General features: G+C 41.4%; 1 protein-coding gene across 2 annotated transcripts in view; it reads right to left on the reverse strand.

Annotated features, from left to right (window-relative positions):
• The window catches only part of ptprea (protein tyrosine phosphatase receptor type Ea), a 214,006-nt gene that overhangs the window by 165,808 nt on the left and 22,581 nt on the right, over window positions 1-25,617 (reverse strand). For both annotated transcript variants that reach the window (XM_048609054.1, XM_048609053.1), the window contains exon 2: window positions 18,933-19,250. The gene's annotated coding sequence lies outside the window, so the exon portion shown is untranslated. The remainder of the gene's footprint in view (window positions 1-18,932; window positions 19,251-25,617) is intronic.

The raw sequence follows: 25,617 nt of genomic DNA on the forward strand, positions 1-25,617 counted from the left end.
AGATTAGGCTGTATTGTTCATTTTTCAGTAGGTGCAGATATGATGGGCAGAGTGGTCACCTTCTGTGCTTTAAATATTTTGACATTTTCAAAATAGTCAAAATATTTAAAAAGGAAGAATGTGCAGGGATGAGACGAATGGCAAAATATGGAGTATTACTAAGGAGGGCTAGCACCGACATGATAGATCAAATGGTTTACATCTTTGCCACAATGAATTATGATTCTATATAGACTTGGAGCCAGAATATAGAAAAAAATATAATGAAGCATTCAAGACAACTGTGGAGCAGTATGGAATAGAATGCTCAACTTGATTGAACAAAAAAACTGTTGGCAGAATTTAAGACCTTAGTCTCTTCCCCCAGCCCCTTACTGAACCTCCCCACTTCCAAGTTTGGTTGCCACTTAAGAGCCTCACGGCATCACTGCTGTTTAAATACCAGCAGCAGGCATGGGACTCAAGTTTATTAAACCTTGTTTCTAAAGATCCTCTGCTGATTCCTCCAGGTTTGAGGGCCATACCAGGAGTGACCAATACTCTGGCTGACAGCTCTGGGTCACTCTGGGATTTCCACCCTTTTGCAAGCTTAATCATTTGTAAAGACCAGCGTTGTTCAGATAAGTGTCTAACAAACCTGACAATTATGTTGGACTTCCAGGGAGAAGACAGCCACGGTTTCCATCAGTTCTCCAACTGATGGTTGGGAGCCCTTTATTCATAAAGTTTCTCCTGGTGAAATGGCCATTGACACAAATACATAGCAAACACTATAAACTTCTCAGATGTATATATATAGTATGTATATATATATGTATGATAATATTCAGATGGAAATGCATTAACGATGAACTAAAATGTATCTCTGGTCAGTAATGAATTATGACTATCAATTGGGGGAAAAATAATAAAGAAAATCTGCTTCTTCAAAATGTGATATTAAGAAGGAGCAGAAGGGTAAGCTGGGTGGAAAAAGAACTAACAAAGAACTAACATTGGATCAGGCTGGAAGAACAAGGGAACTTTGAACATAATAGCAATAGGGAACGAACAGACTCAGAATAGCTGCAGTACAAGAGGTTGACATTCTTTGGACATATTTTCCATGAAGAAAGGCTGCTGTGTCTAACCACCACTGGAACGGTTAGCAGCACGGGAGCAATGGGCTGACATTGAGGAAGTATGACTGGAAGGTGCGAAAGACTTCCACCCAATTCATCACAGCACTTAGATATCAATGAGTTGCCATTTGAAAAAGGGTCATGGAGAAGAAAATTAGTCAAATGAATGATATTAGAAAATGCTGTTACAGTGAACATTGTTCTTCAGTAGTGAACACAATAAATCTAGGGAAATTTTATAATCTTTTTGTCTTGGGTAAGGAAAAGTACTTGAAGGTGTATTAATCAGATTCTCCTGTTAGCTTGTTCCCACCTAATTAGTGGTATATTTTCATTATTTTTCTTTTTCTACCTCAGTAGGATTTTATCCCAATGTTAAAGCTGACAAAGGAACAGGCAGACATAGGAATTTCAATGTGAAGTTTGTTTCCTCACAGGACAGCAGCCAATAAAAGTTTACATGGAACAAAACAGATCTTTCTTATTAATAAAATAAATAATGTTCACTGGTTTACATTTTAGTGCAATTGCTATATTTTCCTTTTAAAACCTTACATTTGCAGAATAAAGTATAGTCAAAGTAACTATTGAAACAGTTACGATATTTAAACAGCTGTTTCACGCCCTGCAAAGTTCACTAAATTCGCCAGGCCTTTGAGCAAAGAACCGTTTGATCAAAATCTGCTTGCCAGCATAAATAGTGATGATACTGTTTGTATTATTTCGTTCTTCAAATGGAGATCCAGAGACCTAATGGATCTGTGAGATCCAGCATTATTTAATGCTCCCCCATTCTAACCAGAAGTGAGTTTGGAAGGCAGGACAGTCTGATTGGATGAGGTCATTATCCATGTGTTTCCATGGATCAACATTGGAACAGAAGTAGGCCATTCAGCCCATTAAGGCTGCCATGTCATTCTCGGTCATAACAGATCATTTCATCAATGCCATTTTCCCACATTATCTCCATATTCCTTGAGGTCAGTAGTCTCTGGAAACCTATCAATTTCTGTATTGAACAAGCTCAATGACCCAGTTTCCACAGCCCTCTTGAGTGCAGAATTCCAAAGATTCATCACTATAAGTGAAGAAATGCCTTCTCATCTCAGTCTTAAATGCTCTACCTCTTATTTTGAAGATATGTCCCGTGTTTTTAGAGTCACTAGCCATGGCAATCATCTACCTGATATACACCATGTCACGCACTCAATTTTATAACTTTCAATGAGATCACCTCTCATTCTTCAAAACTCTAAACAACTCTAGGCCCAGTTTCCTCAATCTCTCCTCAAAACAATTCCACAATCCCAGAGATTCGTCTGGTGATCCTTCAGTCCACGTTCTCCATACATGTTCCTTAGCTAAGGAAACCAAAATGGTACAAAATACCAAGGGTGTGGTTTCACCAAGGCTCTATATAACAGCATCAAAACATTTTTACTTCTGTACTCAATTCCCCTTGAAACGAATGTCAGCATATCATTTTCCTTTCCAATTATTTGCTGCATTTGCACACTAAGGTTTTACTGAGTCACAAACAAGGTCACCTAGATCCCTTTGAACACATATACTAACCAATCTCTCACCATTTAAGAAATATTCTGGGTTTCTGTATCGTCTAGCAAAATGAAGAACTGGTGCACTTAATCACATTATATTCTATCTGCTGTGTTCTGGGCAATTCACTCAGCCTGTTCAAGTCCTCAAGCTCAGAGCAGCCAATTAAGACCCTAGTCCCGCTATTAAAGGGCCTCATCCTGTTGCCACTGGTATTCGACAGGCAGCAGGCAGTGAACTCCCCGGTGGCTGCCCAGCAAATCTTGTTGGGTTCGACAATGGCCGACCGGGAATGTTCAGCATTCAAAGGGACTCAATACTTGATCAAGGTAGAACGACGAAAACCAACTACTAGCTTGCTTCTGACTCCCATCTGTGGTCTCAAGGCTACACCACAGCAATTGCTGTGCATGAGAATTTCATATTCCAATTTCTTCTAACATTTGTGACTTAGTAATATATAATTTGTGTTTTCTGAGAAAACTGAAGCTATTCTTTTCAGACCCCCTTGAACACTATTCCCTCGCAACCGACCGCATCCCTCTGTTTAACAAGACTACTCCCTAGCAACCAACCCCATCCCTCCGTTTAACAATACTATTCCCTAGCAACCAACCCCATCCCTCTGTTTAACAACACTATTCCCTAGCAACCAACCCCATCCTTGTGTTTAACAACACTGTTCCCTAGCAACCAACCCCATCCCTCTGTTTAACAATACTATTTCCTAGCAACCAACCCTAACCCTCTGTTTAACAACACTATTCCCTAGCAACCAACCCCATTCCTGTTTAACAACACTATTCCCTACCAACCAACCCCATCCCTCTGTTTAACAACAGTCTGGAGTTAAACCAGCCTATTTGCATTTTTGATGTCATATTTGACAACAGGGGTTGAGATTACATATTCTTGTCATCACTAGGATCACCCATTACCAGCTGACTTTACTCATTTCAGCTCATTTGTTGCTGAAGTCCCCAGTCATGCCCTTCTTTGCAGTCTCTACAGTTGAGGGCTTGAATGGAGAGGAATTTGTTAAGTGTGTACAAGAAAACTTTTTTATTTGGTGTAGGGATATACCCTCGAGAGAAGGAGCAATACTTGACTTTCTGTTAGGAAATAAGGTAGGGCAAGTTACAGTTGGGGAGCACTCTGCGACAAGTGATCATAATTCGATTAGTTTTAAAGAACAGAACTGATCAAAAAGTTAAAGTTCTAAATTGGAGTAAGGCCAGTTTTGATGGTATCAGACCGGAACTTTCAAAAGTTGATAGGGGGAGGCTATTTGCAGGTAAACGGAAGGTTGGAAAGTGGGAGGCCTTTAAAAATGAGATAAGAAGACTCCAGAGACAGTATGTTCCTGTTATTGTGAAGTGCAAGGCTGGTAGGTGTACGGAATGCTAGATGACTACAGAAATTGAATTCTGGCCACGTAAAAAGAGGTATATGTTAGGAATAGACGGCTGGGATTGAGTGAATCCCTGGAAGAGTATAGGGCAGTAGGCATATACTTAAGAGGGAAATCAGGATGGCAAAAAGGGGACACAAGATAGCTTTAGCAAATAAAATTAAGGGGAATCCAAAAAGAGATTTTGCAAGTACATTAAGGGCAAATGGGTCCAGTACGATTGGGATATCTGGTCAGTGCAGACGGGTTGGATGGGTCTATTTATGTATTGTATGACTCTAGGAGCATCTCAGCACACTCTTAGCCAATCTCCTGCACTCTACCCTCACAATAAACTTAGCTGAAATTCTTCTATCCATGTGTTAAATTGCACCAAGTCTTGTTCACTTGTCAGCTTCTTCTGATTGACCTACTCTGCCTCCTGATCAAGCAATGCTTCAATTTTAAAATTCTCATTCTTGTTTTCAAATTCCTCATAGCTTTGTCCCTTTCAAGCATTCTAATCCCCTCCAGCCTCATAAACCTCTGAGATAATGTGCCATCATATGATTCTGTTCTCCTGAACGTTGCTGATTTTGATTGGCCCACTACTCATGGCTATGCTTTTCACTGCTTAGGACCCAGGTTCTGGAATTCCGTCTCTATACCTCACCACCTCATTTTCCTCCTTTAAAAACACTCCCTATAACCTAAGTCAAGGATTTGAATAAGCTGCTGATTACCTTCTGTACAGATCCACATAATGAGCTATTATGATCTGCAAATTCTTAGGGTCATTTTTTCGCATTAACAAGATGCTGTCCCTAAATAAAACATTAGAATTGTGTCCATAGAAGTGACAAACATTTGCAATGAGCTCCTCAAACAGAGAATTTGGAAAACTCTAATTCAGAGAAGTGCTTCATGTATATTGTTGAAATCCCCCTGAGATCAGAGTTCTTTTGAACTCAAACCAATGTAACAAAAACTCTGTATCTTGATGAATTCTGACTGAGTCAACATATAATTCACAATGGAGCATCAACAATGTGTTAACAGCCCTTTCTGGTGAAACGTCAGCTACCCAAAATGTTGTATCTGTTTCTCTCCCCATAGTTGCTGCCTAAGCTGTTAAATGTTTCCAGATTTTTGTTTTGTTCGTCCTTTACATTCCAGTGCCCACAGTTTTTTTACTTTTATCTTTATTTTAACAAAGTTTGGTTAATGCAGTTTAGCAGGAAGACTAAAAGTAACACGGAGCATCAACGAGCATCAACCACAGAGTAACATGGTGGGCAAATTATTGGAGAGGATTCTGAGAGATAGTATTTATGATTATTTGGAAAAGCACAGTGTGATTAGAAATAGTCAGCATGGCTTTGTGAGGGGCAGGTCATGCCTCACAAGCGTTATTGAATTCTTTGGGGATGTGACGAAACACATTGATGAAGTCAGAGCAGTGGATGTGGTGTATATGGATTTTAGCAAGGCATTTGATAAGGCTCCACATGGTAGGCTCATTCAGAAAGTAAGGAGGCATGGGATTCAGGGAAATTTGGCTGTTTGGATACAAAACTGGCTGTCCAATAGAAGACAGAGGGTGGTAGTAGATGGAAAGTATTCAGCCTGGAGCTCGGTGACCAGTGGTGTTCCACAGGGATCTGTTCTGGGACCTCTGCTCTTTGTGATCTTTATAAATGACTTGGATGAGGAAGTGGAAGGGTGGATTAGTAAGTTTGCCGATGACACGAACGTTGGTGGAGTTGTGGACAGTGTGAAGAGCTGTTGTAGGTTGCAACGGGACATTGACAGGATGCATAGCTGGGCAAAGAAGTGGCAGATGGAATTCAACCCAGGAAAGTGTGAAGTGATTCATTTTGGAAAGTCGAATTTGAATGCAGAATACAGGGTTAATGGCAGGATTCTTGGCAGTGTTGAGGAACAGACGGTTCTTGGAGTCCATGTCCATAGATCCCTCAAAGTTGCTACCCAAGTTGATAGGGTTGTAAAGAAGGCGTATGGTATGTTGGCTTTCATTGGCAAGGGAATTGAGTTTAAGAGCCGTGAGGTTATGCTGCAGCTTTATAAAACTCTGGTTAGATCATACTTGGAATATTATGTTCAGTTCTGGTCACCAAATTATAGGAAAGATGTGGAAGCTTTAGAGACGGTGCAGATGCTGCCTGGACTGGAGGGCAGGTCTTATGAGGAAAGGTTGAGGGAGCTAGGGCTTTTTTTGTGGAGCGAAGAAGGATGAGAGGTGACTTGATAGAGGTGTACAAGATGATGAGAGGCATTGATAGAGTGGATAGTCAGAGACTTTTTCCCAGGGCGGAAATGACTATTATGAAGGGGCATAATTTTAAGGTGATTGGAGGAAGGTATAGGAGAGATGTCAGAGGTAGGTTCTTCACACAGAGAGTGGTGGACACGTGGAATGCGCTGCCAGCAGTGGTAGTGGAGTCACTGTAGAGACTTTTAAGCGACTCTTGGATAGGCACATGGAGGATAGTAAAATGTAGGGTATGCAGGGTAAATTAATCTTAGTAGGATAATAGGTCGGCACAACATCATGGGCCGAAGGGCCTGTACTGTGCTGTACTGTTCTATGTTCTATGAAACATCATCAGTTATGCATTTTTGTTTACAGGTAGCTCTTCTATAACATGATACTTGTGTTCTTGTCTGACCTTGAGCTATAGAAAATCACGTTATAGAAATCGCCATAGAAAATCACGTTATAGAGAAATCACTGTAGAAAATTGCTATACCTGTCAGTAGAAAGTTCACGTTTATTCAAACAGTGTCCACTATTCATAATTGCATTACAGCCAACTCGCATTAAGAAAACGTGCGTTATAGCAGAACTGCCTGTACTAAATTCTACTTTGTCTGTTCCACAGAGCACAGTGAAAAATATATGGATTTGGGTGCTTTTGAACAGGAATCACATAAAATTACCATGCATGTTCAGCAAACAATGTGGAAGGCGAATGGCATGTTAGTCTTTTTGAAAGGAGTTTGGAGTACAAGAGTAAGAAAGCCTTGCTGCAATTATTCGATATTATTGTATATTATTGTATATAGTTTTGACTGCTTTCTGAGGGAAAGATATAATTGCTTTCAAAGATGTACAATAATGGTTTACTAGAATGATTCCTGGAATGAGAAGTCTGCATAGAAGGTAAAAATGAGTGGAATGGGCACATATTCTCAGGAGTTTGTGTAAATGAAAGGTGATCTGATTGAAACGTAGAAAAAAAATCTTCAGGACTCAATTAGGAAATGCTGAGGGCCCTGTTACCCTTTGTTGGAAAGTCTAGAACAAGGGATCATTGGGCCAGAACTCTCTCCTCAGACTATTTCCTGATGTTGTTGTCCAGACTTCCAAACGTCAAGCTACTCACTTGGTATTTGTTAGATGTGGGGCCAGGCTGGATTTGGAGCTGCTATCCACCAAGGTAGTCCTGATAGACACAGGCAGAAGTTTACAAGGTCCAACTTCTTTTTCTGGGACTTCAGTCTAATTCTTGGTTATTGTGCCCTCTAACCCAAACATTTCAACCCCTGCATTTTCCTTCTACTATTTCCCATGTAACCTCCATATCTACCATTCCTGTATCTATATGTGAGAAGCCATGCACCATTCACAAATATTTGAATTTTTCCTGAAAATGACCAGAACTGCAAATGTGCCAACACATTTGAAAAATTGCACATTTTACAATCATATCAGCGTCATTCAAAGTCACACATAATCTCAATGAAAAATTTATCATCTTAATCTTGTCCAAGTAAACAATAGACATAGAAACACCACAAAGAATAACTTATTACAACCTTATAATGCTGTCAAAGATTGTATGTGCCATATTACAGTAATTTCAGTATTTAAATTTACCTTTCAGCAGGCAGATGGCACACTGATCCCTGAAGTGCAGAAATTAAGAGCTTTATGTTCTGATGTTTAACATACTCTTAGTTAAGTAAAAATTAATGGGAATAGGACAAGGAACGTTAAGACTATAAGTCTCAAGGCTTTTTGCCTGAATACTTCGTGTATTCGAAATAAAGTGGATGAATTAGTCATTCATATAGATTATGGAGACATGGCTGCAGGGTGATCAGGGATGGAAACTGAGAATCCAGAATTATTCAATAATTAGGAAGGACATATAGAAAAGGCTGGGGAGTTGCATTAGTTCCTAAAAAGGATATACACACAATATTGAGAAAAGATACAAGACCTGACAATGTACGATCTTTGTTGGTAGAATTAAGAAAAGCATAAGGCAAAAAAAAATCAGTTGGATGTGGGGTATAGATGACCAAATTATAATGGTGGTGTAGGGAATGGCTCAAACAGGAAATCAGATGTGAATGAAGTGAAGGAACATCTCTAATTATGGGTGACTTTAATCTGCATATTGATTAGGTAAATCAAATTAGTCACAACACCTTGGAGGAGGAATTCCTAGAGTGTGTATGAGATGGTTTTCTGGACCAATACGTTGAGGAACCAACTAAAGAACATGCCATCTTAGACTGGGGTTATGCAATGAGAAAGGAGTAATTGGTTATTTAGTTGTGAGAGACCCTCTGGGGATGAGTGACCATAACATGATTGAATTCATCATCAAGATGAAGTAGTTGATTCTGAGACTACGATCCTGAATCTTAATAAGGGAAAGTAAGATGGTATGAGACATGAGTTGGCCATGATAGATTGGGCACTGTTACTCGAAGGAATGGCAGTACATAGGCAAAGGTAACATTCAAAGAGCAAATGGATGAACTATACAAATTGCTTATTCTTGTTTGGTGCTAGAGTGCAAAGAGAATAGTGGCCACATCATGACTTATGAGAGAAGTTTGAGAAATTGCCAAGAAAAAAACAACAGTCCTGAGGATTGGGAATAGTTTAGAAATCTAAGGAAAACCAAGGGATTGACTAAAAATGTGAAAATAGAGTATGAGATTTTGTTTGTGGGAACATAAAAACTGACTGTAAAAGTTTCTATTGGCATGCTAAGAGAAAATGATTGATTAAAACTAATGTAGGTCTGGTATAGTCTGAAATCGGGGAAATTATAGAGGGGAATAAAAAAATGTCTGACAAACTAAATTCATACTTTGCATCAGACTTTACAAAGGAATACAGGAATAACATACCAGAATGAGGAGGAATACAGGGTTTAGTGAGCATGAGGAACTGAAGCATCTCTGTTTTAGCAGTGAAGAAATTGACAGGATTGAAGGCTGATATATCCTCAAAGCCTGATAATCTACATCCCAGAGTACTTAAGGAAGTAGCCCTAGAAATAGTGGATGCATTGTTGGTCATTTAAGAACAGATTGGAAGGTAGTTGATGTAACTCCACTGTTTAAAACAGGAGGTAGAGAGAGAACGAGGAATTATTGACCAGTGAGTCTGACACTGGTAGTGAGGAAGATGCCAGAGTCCACTATCAAAGATTTCACAGCAGAACAGTTAGAACACAGGATCAGACAACATCAGCATGGGAAATTATGCTTGACAAATCTACTAGAATTCTTTGAGTATGTAACTCAGAGCAAATGAATGTGGTTTATTAGGACTTTCAGAAGGCTTTCGGCAAAGTCCCACAAGAGATTAATATGTAACAGTTCATGTTATTGGGGATAGCGTATTGAGATGGATATAAAATTGGTTAGCAGACAGGCAATAAAGAATAGGAGTAAGTAGGTCTCTTTTTGAAATGGCAGGCAGCAACTAGTAGGGTACCGCAGAGATCGGTACCAAGACCCCAGCTATTAACAAAATGTGTTAATAATTTAGAAGTGGGAACCAAATATAATGTCTCAAAATTTGCAAATGACAATGCTTGGTGGAAGGGTCAGCTTTGAGAAGAATGCAAAGATGTTGTTGCATGCTTTGGACAGGCTGAATGGGTGAGCAAATGCATGGCAGATGCAGTTTAACATGGATAAATATGAGGTTATCTACTTTGGTAGCAAAATTAGGAAGGAAGATTATTATTTGAATGCAAATGGAGAATGGAGATTGTTCAATGAATCCGGGATGTCCTTGTGCATCAGTTATTGAAAGTAAGCTTGCAAGTGCAGCTGGCAGTAAAAGAGGCAAACAGTATGCACGGAGTTTGCATGTTCTCCCAATGTCTGCATGGGTTCCGCTGAGTACTCCAGTTTCCTCCCAAAGTCCAAAGATGTTCCAGTTAGGTGGATTGGCCATGCTAAATTGTCCTATAGGGTCCAAGGATGTGTAGATTGTGTGGATTAGCCATAGTAAATCTGGGGTTAAGGGGCGAGGTGGGGGTCTGAGTCTGAGTAGGATGCTCTTCAGAGGCTTGGTGCACACTTAATGGGCTGAATGGCCTGTTTCTGTACTGTAGGGATTCTATGATTCTATGTATGTTGGCTTTCATGACAAGAGGATGCAAGAACAGGACCAAGGATGTCTTGCTGCAATTATACAGTGCATTGGTGAGGCCAGACCTAGAATATTGTGTGAAGTTTTGGTCTTCTATTCAGAGGAAGGATGCTGTTACTATTCAAGTCGTAGTGTGCAGGTTAATAATTTGATTCCTGGAAAGGCAGGACTGACATATGAGGAACGATTGAGTCGGTTCACATTATATTCACAAGAGTTAAAAAATATGAGGGGGGAATCTCATAGAAACATGTAAAATTCAACAGGACTAGACAAGTTTAGATGCATAAAGGATGTTCCTTATAGTAGGGGTGTCCAAAACTAGGGGGTCATTGTTTAAAGGTATAGGGTAAACCTTTTAGCACTGAGATGAGGAGAAATTTCTTTACCCTGAGAGTAGTGAGCCTGTGGAACTCACTACCACAGAAAGTGGATGAGGCAAACACTGTTTTCAAAGAAGGTTAATGCAATTCCTGTGGCAAAAGAGATCAAGAGATATAGGGGAGCGCGGGATTAGGTTATTGAGCCCAAAGATTGGCCATGATCATATTGAATGGTGGAGCAGGTTCAAGGGGTCAAATGCCCACTGCTGCTCCGAGTCATCAAATTCTTCTGTAACCATTTTTTGCACATACATTGCCATTTATTTTGCCATTCGCTGCTTACAATGTGGTCTTTTCTACTTTGGGGAAACGAAGTGTAGACTGGGTGACTGCTTCGCAGAACATCTATGTTCTGCTCGCAAAAAAGATCCTGAGCTACCTGTTGCCTGCCACTTTAACGCACCACCCTGTTCCCTGGCCAACATCTCTGTCTCTGGCTTGCTGCAGTGTTCTAGCGAAGCTCAAAGCAAGCTGGAAGAACAACACCTCATTTTCTGCTTGGGGACCCTGCAGCCCTCCGGACTCAATATCGAGTTCAATAATTTTAGGGCCTAAACTCTCCCATGTCCCAACCCCCTACCCCACACAGCGGGCCTTGTTACCACATAGCCTGCCACTACACACTACACTATTAGTCACTAATAGTCCCCATTAACAACTATTCATCCCCCAGCCTGATCGTTATCAACCCTTTGTCTGTCCAACTGCTCTTCTCTCTCTTTAGGCTCTATCCTATTGTTTGCTCCCTACCCTATCCCCCTTCCCTTTTTTCTGCATATAAACTGACGTTTTCCCAGCCCCATCAGTTCTGAGGAAGGGTCACCGGACCTGAAACGTTAACTCTGTTTTTTCCTTCACAGATGCTGCCAGACCTGCTGAGCTTTTCCAGCAACTTTGTTTTTGTTCCTGATTTACAGCATCTGCAATTCTTTTGGTTTTTATTTTGCCTGGCTAAGATTATTGCAGCCAAGCACTATACAAGCATGCTAAACATCCATGAAGAAGTATTGCCAATAAGATAATATAAAGTACATTGAAGAGAAAATAAAATCCTTAGATTTTGTTTCATACTGACAAACACAAATCTCAACTTACTGGCTGTGACAAGTCACTGCCAGTTTTATTTCAGAACGATGACATAAACAATTAAAAGCAAAATACTTTTCATTAATGTCGTATACAAGTTATTACATTCTCATCAATTCTTTACTTCTAAAACTGAAGACACAAATTTCCAGTGGTGGGAAGCTTTGCTGATCACAAATGTATACTGGGACATTGAGATTCACCAGCTTTGAATTTTATCAGAACTTTCCAATACTTGGTGGTGAACAAAGAACAAAGAAAATTACAGCACAGGAACAGGCCCTTCGGCCCTCCAAGCCTGCGCCGATCCAGATCCTCTATCTAAATCTGTTGCCTATTTTCCAAGGATCTGTATCCCTCTGCTCCCTGCCCATTCATGTATCTGTCTAGATACATCTTAAATGACGCTATCATGCCCGCCTCTACCACCTCCGCTGGCAACGTGTTCCAGGCACCCACCACCCTCTGCGTAAAGAACTTTCCACATATATCTCCCTTAAACTTTTCCCCTCTCACGTTGAAATCATGACCCCTAGTAATTGAGTCCCCCACTCTGGGAAAAAGCTTCTTGCTATCCACCCTGTCCATACTTCTCATGATTTTGTAGACCTCAATCAGGTCCCCCCTCAATCTCCGTCTTTCTAATGTAAATAATCCTAATCTACTCAACCTCTCTTCATAGCTAGCGCCCTCCATACCAGGCAACATCCTGGTGAACCTCCTCTGCACCCTGCCCAAAGCATCCACATCCTTTTGGTAATGTGGCGACCAGAATTGTACGCAGTATTCCAAATGTAGTCGAACCAAAGTCCTATACAACTGTAACATGACCTGCCAACTCTTGTACTCAATACCCTGTCCGATGAATGAAAGCATGCTGTATGCCTTCTTGACCACTCTATCGACCTGCGTTGCCACCTTCAGGGTACAATGGGCCTGAACACACAGATCTCTCTGTGCATCAATTTTCCCCAGGGCTTTTCCATTTACCGTATAGTTCGCTGGGCACATAGGAATTCTACAAGTTACATTCCTTACAAAAACAAAATTATGCTTGATCCATCTACAAGAATACTTCGAGGATGTAATTCGTAGAGTTGATCAGAGTAGTCACCAGATGTGTTTATTTGGACTTTCAGAACGCTTTCAACAATGTCCCACATACAGTGGAGCATATGTAAAATTAAAGCACACATGATTGGGGTAGTGTATTCAGGCGAGTACAAAATTGGTTAGAAGACAGGAAACAAGAACTTGCTTTGTATTTTGCTTCCTTAAATTCCAGAAGAACTAGCATTTTGTAGTTTCTTCATTTACCGTACAATGGAGAAAATAATCCCCAGTTTGTGTCACATGAGATGATACCACTGAACACCAGGAATAAGAACACATTGTGAGTTTGTCTAAAATCAATTCTAATTTTTTTAAGCATAACCATGAGCCAGTTGGATAAATTAACTCATTATCTTGCTATCTATTGTCTCAAAAGTTCTCTCTTCAATCACGTCATTTTCTTACCTATTCTCTATCCATTTTTTACTCTGTCAAATGTATCAGGGACATTTACAACATCAAAAGGCATCATCTCAAATACATAAATGACAAGTAAATTTCAAGGCTGTTATCTTGTCTCAGCCCAACATTTCTACCCGTAGTGTTAAAGCGGTTTGCAGTGCAGTATGTTTTTCTCAGTATTGATACTAATTGATAACAGTCTCGGTTGTCCTGAATGATACCACTGTACGCGTGTTAGAGCAAAAGAGGATGGGTAAAGAGAGGTTGCACTCCAGCAAGTAACTTATGAATCAAGCAAAACAGTCACACCAAAAAGGAGGTAAGGAAGAGAACTGCATTTGCTTCTGCACAACTTCTTTTTGCATGTGAACAATTTTACTTGTTTGTAATAAAGGAGAATTTGCCTTTGGCACATCACAACATTTAAGAAATTTAAGGATTGAATTTATTGTACAGGGTGGGTTGCTAGTATTTTTAAATGCAAAAAGGAAAGCCATGTAGTTGACTCCGGACAACAACAGATTGAGTTATGTGGAAAGACTGGGGAAAGTAGAAATCTTTGGGCTTCCAAAAAAGCACATCATGTAACAAATAAAATAAGTTCAAGCAATGCTTCAAGGTAAGTTATGTTTTGACAGTAAAACAGCAAAGGCTAAAACCAGCAACAGTTAGTTTAGAAAAGAGGTTGGTAAAAATATCATCATGGACTTGGAATTGTATTCCATTTAAGATAGGGCAGATAAAAAGTCAAAACATTAAAATCAAATCCGAGTGAGATGATTGGTGGGGAAAATATAATGTACTTAATGATATAGCCTCAAAAAACCTGATCATATAAATACTGTGAGCTACAAATGTCAATGGATGAGAAATGTACACTATGAGATATTGTATTCTTCCAGTATAAGTTTTAGTAAGCCACCACAATAATTGCTTTTCTCCTTGGAAAAATGAAACTTCGACTGAGTACATTATCAAAACTAAATACTCATGCCAGTGAAAAATACACACAGAAAATAATAAATTGTTACTTCTTATTTTTGAATTAAAATAAAAATAGGTGGTGTAGTAGACAGTGAAGAAGATTATCTCAGAATACAGCAGAACCTTAATCAGATGGGTCAATTGGCCAAGGAGTGGCAGATGGAGTTTAATTTAGATAACCATGGTGTGTTGCATTTTGTCAAGGCAAATCAGGACAGGACTTACACACTTAATGGTAGGGCTATGGGGAATGTTGCCTAGGGGTGCAGGTGCATAGTTCCTTGATAGTGGAGTCACAGATAGACAGGGTGGTGAAGGCGGCATATGACATGTTTGCCTTCATTGGTCCAAACCATTGTTTGTAGTATAGGAGTTGGGAGGTCATGTTGTGGCTGTACAGGACATTGTTGAGGCCACTTAAGAATACTACATACAATTCTAGTGACCCTTCTATAGGAAGGATGTTGCTAAATTTGAAAGGGTGCAGAAAAGATTATAAGAATGTTGCTGGGTGTGGAAGGTTTGAACTATGGGGGGAGGCTGAATAGGCTGGGGCTATTTTCCCCTGGAGCATCAGAGGCTGAGGAGTGACCTTATAGGGGTATATAAAATCATGAGGGACATGAATAGGGTGAACAGCCAAGCTCTTTTTTCTAGGATAGGGGAGTCCAAAACAAGGGGGCAAATTTTTAAGGTGAGAGGGGAAAGATTTAGAAAGGACCCGAGTGGTAACTTTTTTTCACGCAGAGGGTTGTGCGTATATGAAATGAGCTGTTAGAGGTGGGGAAGAGGCAGGCACAATTACAACATTTAAAAGGCATGTTGATGGGTATAGGAATGGGAATGGTTTAGACGGATTATGGATCAAATGCTGGCAAATAGGACTAGGTCAGATTGGGATGCCTGGCTGGAATGGACAATTTGGGCAGAAGGGTCAGTTTCCATGCTATATGACTCAATTACTCTAAAATTTAGCATCATTTTCATCCAAAGCAGCAAAGTGGCCAGAGTCAAGTTCAACACTGGGAGTAATGCGTATGGTGAATCACAGCTGTTATTCCACCCCATCCAATTTTCAGTTCCAGTAAAGTCAACTTATTGGAAAATTATCAATACAGTGTGGAGCTGGAGGAACCAGCAGGTCAGGCAGCATCAGAGGAACAGGAAAGTCGATGTTTTGGGTTTCCACCCTTCATCAGGACTGTGGAGGGGAAAGGGAGCTCAGAAACAAATAGAGATGGTGGTGGGGTTGTGGAAGGTAGGTGGGATGGTGATAGGTAGATGCAGGTAGGAGATAGTGGAGATTGGTCAGTTGGAAGGGTGGGGTGGATGGGTGGGAAAGAAGATGGATAGGTAGTGTCAGGTCAAGGAGGCAGGTCAAGAAGGAGGGTTGGACATGGGATGAGGTCGGGGGTGGGGGAGTGGGGGAGAAACTGATGAATTCTATGTTGACGCCATCGGGCTGTGAGTTCCCAAGGTGGAATATGAGGTGTTGCTTCTCCAGTTTGCGTGGGTGTCATTGTGGCACTGGGGGAGGCCCAGGATGGACATGTCACCCAGGGAGGGGGAGTTAAAATGGTTGGCGACCGGCAGGTGTTGTCATTTGTCGTGTACAGAGCGCAGATGCTCTGCGAATCGGTCACCAAGTCTATGCTTGGTCTCACCGATGTAGAGGAGACCACATCAGGAGCAATGAATACAGTTATCCAGGTTGAAGGATGTCCAGGTGAATCCCTGTTGGATTTGGGAAGTTTGAGAGGGGAGATGTAGGGGCAGGTGTAGCACCTCCTGCAGTTGCAGGGAAAGGTGCCGGGAGTGGTCGGGCTCGTGGGGAGTGTGGAGTGGACGAAGGAGTCACGGAGAGTGTGGTCCCTATGAAAGGTTGATAGGGGTGGGGAGGGAAATATATCTTTGGTTGTGGGGTCGGATTGCAGGTGGCGGAAATGGCGGAGGATGATGCGCTGGAAGTGGAAGTTGGTGAGGTACTATGTGAGGACCAGGGGACGCTGTCCTTATTTTTGTTGGAGGGAGGGGATCCCTTACTCCCAATTCCTCCACCTCCGCTGCATCTGCTCCCACAGACATCCCAGGACATCCCAGATGTCCTCCTACTTCAAGGACTGCAACTGCACCCTTCAGTGATTCACAATGCCCTCAACCACATCTCTTGCATTTCCTGCACTTCTCCCACTTCCTACAAACTAAAGGAGTGACAATGGGCACCTGTAAGGGTTCAAGCTATGCCTGCCTCTTTGTAGGATATGTGGAACAGTCCCTCTTCTGCTGTTACACTTTCACCATTCCTCACCTCTTTCTCCGCTACATCGATGATGGTATCGGCGCTGCCTCGTGCTCCCATGAGGAGCTTGAACAGCTCATTGACTTTACTAACACCTTTCAACCCAAACTCAAATTCACCTGGGCCATCTCCAATAACTCCCTCCCCTTCCTGGACCTGTCTGTCTCCATCTCTGGTAAACATCTCAGCACTGGCATCTATTTCAAACTCACCGACTCCCATAGCTACCTGGATTACACATCCTCTCATTCACCCTCCTGCAAGAATGCAATCCTTTACTCCCAATTCCTCCACCTCCGCCATATCTGCTCCCAAGATAGAGCGGTCCACTCCCAGACATTCCAGATGTCTTTCTACTTCAAGGCCTACAACTTCCCTCCTCTATTGATTCATAATGCCCTCAACCGTATCTCTTGCGTTTCCTGCACTCCTGCCCTAAAATCCCTTCCCCCAACAAAAATAAGGACAGAGTCCCCCTGGTCCTCACATACCACCCCACCAACCTCTGCATCCAGCGCATCATTCTCCGTCACTTCCGCCATCTGCAATCTGACCCCACCACCAACGAGATATTTCCCTCCCCACCCCTATCTGCCTTTCATAGGGACTGTTGTTTCCACGACTCCCTTGTCTGCTCCACACTCCTCACTAACCCCACCACACCCGGCACCTTTCCCTGCAACTGCAGGAGGTGCTACACCTGGCCTTTCACCTCTCCCCCTACCTCCACCCAAGGCCCCAGACAATCTCTCCAAATCCGACAGGGATTCACCCGTATGTCCTCCAACCTGGTCTACTGTATCTGTTGCTCTCGATGTGGTCTCCTCTACATCGGTGAGACCAAGTGCAGACCTGGTGACCAATTCGGGAGCATCTGTGCTCTGTACGCTATAATCAACAATACCTTCCTGTTGCCTACCATTTTAACTCCCCCTCCTACTCCCACTCCCTTGGCGACATGTCCATCCTGGGCCTCGTCCAGTGTCACAATGACGCCATACACAAACTGGAGGATCAACACCTCATAATATTCCTCGGGAGCCTACAGCCCGATGGCCTGAAAATAGAATTCACCAGTTTCAAAATCTCCCCATCCCCGAACCTCATCCCATGTCAACCCTCCCTCTCATCCCCATCTCCTTGACCTGACACTACCCGTCCATCTTCTCTCCCACCTATCCACCCCACCTTCCCACTGACCAATCTCCACTACCCCCTACCTGCATCCACTAATCCCCATCCCACCTACCTTCCCCCAGCCCCACCCCTCCTCCATTAATTTCCCAGCTCCCTTCCCCCTTCCCAGTCCTGATGAAGGGTCCTGACCTGAAACGTCAACTTTCCTGCTCCTCTGATGCTGCCTGACCGGATGTGTTTCTCCAGCCCCACACTGTATTGACTCCAACTCCAGCATCTGCAGATCTTGCTGTCTCTGAGTGGTCTGAAAATAGGCTAGTGAGTAAAATGGACTGCCAACTCAGTATTGGTCATGTCAAATTTTACCCCTGCAAAACCTTGATACCTATTGCAACTATTGTGAAGGGTAGGATGAAAAGACTTGAACATTAAATATTCATAAGTAATTAACATTAGACCAACAGTGTATGATTATTTACTTATATTCATTTAATAACCAAAAGTAACACATCCTACTGCCATACCTGTGCTTAGCAGAGCAGATCTTTTCACAACATCTGCAAGTATTTTAAATCCATTGCAGGGAGACCTGAATAAAGAGCCTTGACATAAACCAAATCAGCAGGATGAATGAACATATTATGCTCACTTGAATTCAACATTTAATCTGTTATCTCATAAATGTAACAGATTCTGTCTTCTCACTTTCACACAAACAAGGGATGATTTACATTTTGCTGCACATTCTGTTTAACTATTAAAATTCACATCATGTAACACCTTCAGTTTTCTAACATTTATAAGGTAGCTCTAAACAAATACAATTCTGAAAGAACCTTGGTTCTGCTGGATGGTACGGTTTTAAATTATGCAAAACAAAGCATCATTCTTAATTATGTTCAGTATCATACACTGCAACATATCTAATGCATTTCCAAATTTCAATCAAAAAAACATGCGTGTTGCAATAAATGACTTCCTCAGTACCTCAAAGTAGTAAATAATTGAGGCATTAATTAAAAATACTTACAAGTAGCTGTGTGTTTCAAATCATGAGACTCAAACAGGTTTCTTTTAAATTCATTGTAGAGAAATCTTCTTTTCTGATCTTTCTTTCCCACTATAAAGGCACATTTCGCATTCTCAGCGATCCTTTGTGAGAATAGACTGTAGTTTAACCAAAGCAAGTATTCCTGTTGGCATCTTCATTATGAAGAATGTAGCATCAGCAATACAGCTCCCTATCAGGTCAAATTCAACACTGGTAAAGCCAACGTTTAGTTTATGACTCCAAAGCAGTTAATGATTCTGAAATTAGTGGAACCATCTAATTGATCCTGAATTCCACCTAAAAGATTAAAAATTAAAAAAAAAAATCAGTCAGAATTAACTGGATCAGAATGAAATCGGAAAGAAAACAAATATAATCAATTAGATCAATGTTGTCCACACTTTCTTTAAGACACTACACTAAATTCACACATTAGCAAAGTCACCCACTGAAACATAGCAGTAGGTTTTCACTTGAAGGGGGCTTCAAGTGGTGGCTGGTGGAACACACCAGCTGACTGCCTGATAGTGGCAGGAAGGCCCTTTCCATTTCAGGGAATCATCTGCTCATGCCATTGGGGTTGCAAACACAAAGTGAGCACCTCACAGAAGCTTTCTGGATATAGGCTGCTCAATATCAACTCGTTCACCTTGCCTCCAAGCTGTAAGAAGCACATTCATCCATGGAAGGTCTCTAATTTGGAGACGGATGAGCGGCAATGGTGTTTCTAAAGCACCCGTGATGGGAAGGACTCCTCTTCAGCACTGCTACCAGTCAACATTAGGCAGTACACGCACACCACCCAGCTCATTGCTAAGATCTATGCAAGGTCAGACAACATGCAACCAATCAACCAGGAGAAAAAGCAATCAACATCCAACAGCTGAAAACAAACAAGGCAATGGCAGAAATATAGGCAGTTTGAGACCTAAATATTCCCAACAGTTTCCATGGTGATGCTGCAGTACAGTGACTGTTATTTTGGTCCTCTCTGCAGTGGTAATGAGATTTCAGTGAAGTGGTGATTTAAAACCATCGTTCACTTCATCAACCGCTGTTCTTCGCTCATGCTGCAAAACCAGTTTTTTACCACTTCGCTTACATACAAGAGGGAAGTATATCACCCATACTCAGGTCACAAGACCCAGAAGTAGTCAATCATTTCTTCAATTTATAATTTTCAAATCATTAAGGATCAAATTAAATAGCATTTAACAAATACCACAATATATTTATCTTATTAATTAATTTATTAATAGGACATTGTAAAATATAAAAGACATATTGATCAACAACGTGATATTTCAAAAGTATTGCACTGCTACTGAATCGATGAATCAATACTACTCCCTCCTTTCTCTAAAAAGAAAAAAGCAAGCACATTCTCATCATGGTTTATTACCATTTGCTGCATGAGGATTTGTTTCAAAGCTAGTTCTCCCACATCAATCTGACATAATGGAAATAAATTCAAAATTTAGCAGAATCTTAAATGGATGGCAGCAGGTTAGCTATTGTCATATGACTTGTTTTGTTCTCTTTTTAAATGACATCCAATAAAACCTCAACATTTTAAAAACCATTTTAAAATTCATCACAAGATGGCTTAATTGAGGTGGTTTTGAGTGGTAAAATTTTTCATCAAACCCTTGTCTTAAGCACCCCTGTAACTTATAAAGTATGCTTCCTTTTCAATTTTTTCCCTCAATCTCTTGGAAGTAGTAATTTGTATTCATGAACAATTTTCTGGGTGTTGGCAGTCCTGTCATCCAATATAGCACACCTGTCCTCAGCCAACATCCAAACATCTTCACTTTCCAATTAATGGATTCACATTCAGGAACAATTCAAAGAGCTTTTTCAAAAGAATTTTATCATAAAGTTAAGAAATAAAAAATCAATGTAAGGAATGATTCGACTTTTTGCAACGCATGTCTGCATTCCCTCCAAACCCCCGCCCCCTACCTCCACCCTAACCTTGCCAGTCAGTTGCAGATACAGTGAGAGAAGCCTCTAAAGCCTCTAAAGGTCTTGACTTTGTATGATTCCATCCGCATTCTTGGGACATCCAACAGTGCTATGAAAGCATTCAAGTACTTCTGCACTGTAGGAAATGCAGTAGCCAACTTACACAACAAGGTCACTTGCACAGCAATATGATAATCACCAAATAATCAGTTTCAGTGCAATTGTTGAAGATGGTGCCTTTAACAATGCAGCATTCCTCCAGTATTGCATTGGAGTGTCATTCTAGATTGTGTGTTCAACATGTGCTCAATGTGGAAGAAAGTTGTTTTAAGTAAACCTTCTAATATATGGGCGACTACTAATACTAAACAGGACATAAAATAAAGGCTAACATGCACACAGAAAATCTAACTCTATTAACGTGTATTTTGGATTGATGCCTGCTCTGAACTGTTCTAAAATACAGACAAATATTGATGGATTTGATTCAGATTGAACCAGAATGAGAAAGGATGTTTTTTTTTAAATTATTGTAGCTAAAGGCTAGGTTGATTGGTGTGAAAGGAACATTACATAAATAACAGGTCTTTGCAATGAAAATTAGTAATGCCAGCCACACAACACTGCTGTTCCATCACAGCATTTGCAGTCTAATGAAAATACACTGGCAATTATATATTGCTCAAGGCCAGCAAATAGAGTTGGCTTAATGCCAATAATTCTAAGAACCACCTAAGAAACCAAGAATGGCATAAAGATACTGCTAGCATGACAGTTACTCATCAAAATTCATGTCATCAGATAGAAAATTCCATTGCTGTGAACAAAGAGCCTCTCTGCTTACAAGATTTGTCATCTTAATTACCTATACCCTGGAGAGTAAAAAGCATGCACTTTTTAAAGGACGAGGCACAAATATACACTAAAAAACAAGCTACCAAGTCCCTTCACGATACACAATAACAAATTTTGCTCCATATTAACAATAAAGAAATATACTTAAAATGGAAACCTACTACCCATTATATTACAATCTTCTCTTCTGCTCCATTCCTTGGTGAATGACCTGAACTGAAAAATTACGAGTACAAATCATTGAAAGTGGCAGGGCAGGTTAAGTAGGCGGTTAATAAAAATACAGGATCCAGATCTTTATAAGCAGAGGTTTAGAGATCAAAAGCAAGGAAGTTGTGGTGAACCTTCATAAAACATTTATTCAGTGTCAACTGGAGCAGCATGTCCCATTTTCGGCACTGAACTTAGGGAAGGGAGTGAGAAAATGGAAAACATATAGGGAGGCTTCATGAAAATGGCTCTAGGTGTAAGGAACTTCAGGTACAAGGATGGATTGGAGAAGCTTTACCTGCCGAGATCAAGAATAAAAGGACACCAATTTTATGCAATTGGCAGAAGAATCAATGGTGATGAGAACAAAACAAACCTTAGGGATTCTACAAATTCATTAAGGACAAAAGAGTAATTAGGGAGAGAACAGGACCCCTTAAAGATCAGCAAGACTGCCTTTGTGTGGAACTGCAGGAGATACTAAACGAGTGGCTTGCATCAATGTTTACTGTGGGGAAGGATATGGAAGCTAGAGAACTTGGGGAAATAAATAGCAACATCTTGAAAAACGTCCTTATTACAGAGTAGGTGGCACTAGACATTTGAAAATGCACAAAGATGGATAAATCTCTGGAACCTGATCAGGTGTACCCTAGAACTCTGTGGGAAGCTAGGGAAGTGATTGCTGGGCCCCTTGCTGAGATATTTGTATCATCGATAGCCACAGGTGAGGCGCCGGAGGACTGGAAGTTGGCTAACATGTGCCACTACTTAAGACAGGTGGTAAGGAAAAGCCAGGGAACTATAGACCGGTGAGCCTGACATCAGTGGTGGGCAAGTTGTTGGAGGGAACCCTGAGGGACTGGATTTACATGTATTTGGAAAGGCTAGGGCCGATTAGGGATAGTCAACATGGCTTTGTGCGTGAGAAATCGTGTCTCACTAACTTGATTGAGTTTTTTGAAGAAGTACCAAAGAAGATTGATGAAGGCAGAGCATTGGATGTGATCTATATGGACTTCAGTAAGGCGTTTGACAAGGTTCCACATGGTAGACTGGTTAACAAGGTTAGATCACATGGAATACAGGGAGAACTAGCCATTTGGATACAGAACTGGCTTGAAGGTAGAAGACAGAGGGTGGGGTGAAGGGTTGCTTTTCAGACTGGAGGCCTGTGACCAGTGGTGCGCCACAAGGATTGGTGCTGGGTCCACTGCTCTTTGTCATTTATATAAATGACTTGGATGTGAACATAGGAGGAATGGTTAGTACGTTTGCAGATGACACCAAAACAGGTAGTGTAGTGGACGGCAAAGAAGGTTACCTCAGAATACAACAGGACCTGGATCAGATGGGCTGGTGGGCTGAGGACTGGCAGATTGAACTTAATTTAGATAAATGTGAGGTGCTGCATTTTGGAAAGTTAAATCAGGGCAGGACTTATACACTTAATGGTAAGGTCCTGAGGAGTTTGCTGAACAAAGAGACGTTGAGTGCAGGTTCATAGTTCCTTGAAAGTAGAATCGCACGTAGACAGGAATTTGAAGAAGGCATTTGGTATGCTTGCCTTTATTGGTCAGTGCATTGAGTATAAGAATTGGGAGGTTATGTTGTGGCTGTACAGGACATTGGTTAGGCCACTATTGGAATACTGAGTGCAATTCTCGTCTCCCGCTATAGGAAGGATGCTGTGAAACTAGAAAGGGTTCAGAAAAGATTTACAACAATGTTGCCAGGGTTGCAGGTTTGAGCTACAGGGAGAGGTTAAATAGGCTGGTGGCTATTTTCCCTGGAGCTTCGGAGGCTGAGGGGTGATCTTATAGAAATTTATGAAATCATGAGGGGCATAGATAGGGTGAATAGACAAGGCCTTTTCCCCAGGGTATGGAGTCCAAAGCTAGAGGGCATAGGTTTCAGGCTAGAGGGGAAAGATTTAAAAGGGACCCAAGGGACAACTTTCTCATGCGGAGGGTGGTGCATATGTGGAATGAGCTGCAGAGAAAGTGGTGGAGGCTGTACAGTTACAACATTTAAATGACATTTGGATGGGTATATGAACAGGAAGGGTTTAGAGGGATATGGGCCAAATGCTGGCCAATGGGACTAGATTAATTTAGGTTATCTGATCGACATGGATGAGTTGGATCAAAGGGTCTGTTTCCATGCTGTACAGCTCTCTGACTCTATGATTCTTTATACCCTGAGTGCATGTAACATTGGAAATGCAGCAATCAATGGCTCTACAAACTATACATAGACTGGACAAATCTAATCAGCACTAAAATTTGAGAGGATGCATTTCTGGACAGTATACAGAGTGGTTTTCCAGAAGAGTAGGAATGATTCTCCTCTCCTGGGAGGTGGTGAGGAATGTGGTGAGAAGGGAAATTAATTAGGCAAGTTTTACTTGGAAGTACACTCATCCCTTTCTTGCCATCTCAGCAATTAATTGCTGGGTGAGAGTGTCCATGAATGATCTGTTCAATCACCAAACAAGGCCCTTAAGTGGCTACTTAACAGCCTCAATGACCTGATTTCTTGCCTGGCAAGAGAAGTGGCTTGTTTGGTCGAACTGCCTACTGGATTGGTGGTTAAGGTTTCCATTTGCCTCAGGTTGGGGTAGGGTGGGGGTGGGTTCTCAGTGGTTACCACTGCTGCTTCACAGCACCAGGGACTTGCATTCAATTCCAGCCTCGGTGACAGCCTGTGTGGTGTTTGCATGTTTTCCCTATGTCTGCATGGATTTCCTCTGGGAGCTCTGGTTCCCTCTCACAGTCCGAAGATGTGCTGGTTAGGTAGACTGGCCACGGAAAATGCAAGGTTATGAGGACAGGATGGGGGCCTGGGTGGGATGCTTTTCAGAGGGTCAGTGCAGACTCAATGGGCCCAATGCCTCTTTCCACACTGTAGGGAATTCTATAATTTTACGACAAGGGAGTGGCACTAAAAGCCAGCACTTGTCTTTGCTTCTGACACCCCCTGCCCAAACCCAACTCCCCCTTCCTTGCAAGATACAAAAGGAAAGCATTTAGCTTCTCATTGTTTGAGCCTCTAAACCTGTGCTCCAGCAACACTCTTGGAGGTGGAACTTTCATTTCAACCCTTATGATGCACAGTGTAGCTTGCTGGTCAGTTCTTAAATTGTTGATTGAAGTTTGACACAGCATGCTTTCTTGCAAGTGGGGGTAGGGAATCAATCCTCCTTGAAGAAACTTGCCCTGACAGTTAATACTTGGAGAACTAAACTTGGAGAAACTCAACCCACAGCAGGAGGACTGCAGCAATTCAAAGAGGCAGCTCACCACCACCTTCTCAAGGGCAACTAGGGATGGGCAAGAAATGCTGGCCAGCCAGCGATGCCCACTTCCCACAAAATGAATAGAAAAAAAAGATCATGGCTAGTGTGCCAAGGAACCAATTTGAAGATGAGCAATTTGAGATCATTGCACAATGAAAAAGGCCTAATTATTAATCTCATTGTAAAGGAGATTCTAGGGAGGAGTGACCATAATACGAGAAAATGGTACATTGATTTAAAGTGATGCAAATCAATCTGAAAGTAGGGAAACATAGCAGGAAATGAGCTCTAACCATGCCTAAAAAAAAAAGTAAGAATATATTCCATGAAAGG

This window comes from Rhincodon typus, chromosome 20 (assembly GCF_021869965.1).
Source record: "Rhincodon typus isolate 14 chromosome 20, sRhiTyp1.1, whole genome shotgun sequence".
Taxonomy (NCBI): Eukaryota; Metazoa; Chordata; class Chondrichthyes; order Orectolobiformes; family Rhincodontidae; genus Rhincodon; species Rhincodon typus.